The 1,749-nt window shown below is 46.2% G+C and overlaps 1 protein-coding gene across 1 annotated transcript in view; it reads right to left on the bottom strand.

The window, feature by feature from the left end:
* Positions 1 to 859, bottom strand: part of rab3b (RAB3B, member RAS oncogene family) — a gene marked incomplete in the record, with an annotated part of 16,889 nt that extends 16,030 nt beyond the window's left edge. Inside the window, 1 exon segment of the mRNA XM_037674427.1 lies at positions 620 to 859.
* Between the last annotated feature and the right edge of the window lie 890 nt (positions 860 to 1,749).

Here is a 1,749-nt window from a genome sequence, read left to right as displayed (position 1 = left end):
AACTGTGGCCCCTGAGCTGCTGCTCTCAGTAACTGTGGCCCCTGAGCAGTTTAGTTGAAGGGCCCTGTTCTAGCAGCTCAGACACGTTGGGAGCCCCAGCAGTCTGCAGGTGGAAACACAAGCAGGTCTCAACAGATCCACTTTGAGTGTAAGACCAGTTCTTGGTCCAAGGGTCTCTCCTGCAGGAACCTTTGTCCTGGTTCTGACATCCCAACCAGGTGGTCTCGAACTGTTCTCATTTGTGATTTCACAAAGGAACCCAATTCCATTAAAGACCACAGAGACCCCAGGAACCATAAAGACCAAAGGACCCAGACCCCAGTGTCCATGTGAACCATAAAGACCAAGAACCAAAGAAACCCTAAGGTTCCTGCAGGAGCCCCAGATATTTAATGGACAGGTAAGATGAGGGGGGGGGGGGGGGGGGTCGGTTCAATGACAGGTTCAATCAGTGGTGACATCACGCGGGCGCGCGCCATCCGTGCACGTTAGGTGTGATGATACAGTCAATGAGAGTATCAGATTTTAGTGGATTACAAGGATGTTTCAGTCCTGGTTCGGGTCTGAGCGACGGTTCTGGATCCAGATCTGTGTGCGCGTGCGTGTGCATGTGTCTCACCTCTGCTAGGCGGGTCTGATGCGCGCGCTCTCTGTGCACGTGATGAAGGCAGCTTGTTCTAACAGGAAAAATGTCCTTTTCCCCTCTCTCAGCAGCGGGCCGGATCCGAACCGAGAATCCAGAACCAGCTGATCCACTTCAGCCGAACCGAACGTGCCGCTTTCACACGCCTGTCTGTGCGGTGCACGCGCGGCTTCACGAGGACGCGCTGCAACGATGCTGAATGAAGAGAGTCAGCAGCCAATCAGAGAGCGGCTCTGCGCCGCGCGCGTTGACTCAGAACCTGATCAGCACACGCATTAACACGCACAGGCGTGTGCACGACCACCGTTGAACAGCAGATCCGGACCGGAACCGACTGAAGCAGTTCCTGAAAATCAAACAAATAAAATCCATCCGGTTTGTTTTCCACTAAACAAAGTTGGAACTTTTTTAAATTTTGTTTCTTCTCCATCAAAAATAATTTCAGTTTAAAGGTTGAATACGTTTTGGGCTTTGCTCAAGGGCCCAGAGGTGGAGGCAGGTGTGGGTGCCGAGCTCGCCCACATCGGTCCGGGAATCGGACCACCGACCTTCCGACCGCAGGGTCGCTTTATTCTTCTCTTCAATTCAACCTTTATTGTCTCGAGCGCTCGTGCACTGAGCCACGAGCACTCGAGACGTGTTTTAAATAAAGAACACGGATGACAACAGTAAAAAAACATCTAATGAAAATTAAATGGAAATTATTTATAAACAGCTACATTTACCACTCCCCCCGATAAATTAATATATTAATTAACAAGTAATAAAATAAGTTAAATCAATTATTTAGTTTTCACCTGAAATACTCTTAGAACTATTAAATGTTAGTGAAGTTTAGAAAACGGTAACTTCATGAAAAACTTCATGCAAAATTTATTCGCCTTAGAATCTGTTTTTATGTTACTTTTCTTTTTTTAGCCATCCTATTTGTTAAAAAAAAATCTGTGTGACTTTTTATAACTGTTTATTGTTGTTGTTGTTGTCCATTGTTGTCATTGTTTGTTAAATCAGGTCTCTCTTGTAAATGAGTCATCGAGGCTCAATGGGATTTACGTGTAGAAATAAAGGATTTATACCTGGATTATTGAGCATGGACTTGTCTAAAT

Source organism: Nematolebias whitei, chromosome 3 (assembly GCF_014905685.2).
Source record: "Nematolebias whitei isolate Nwh7 chromosome 3, NemWhi1, whole genome shotgun sequence".
NCBI classification, from domain to species: domain Eukaryota; kingdom Metazoa; phylum Chordata; class Actinopteri; order Cyprinodontiformes; family Rivulidae; genus Nematolebias; species Nematolebias whitei.
This window is presented reverse-complemented; position numbering and strand designations above follow the sequence as displayed.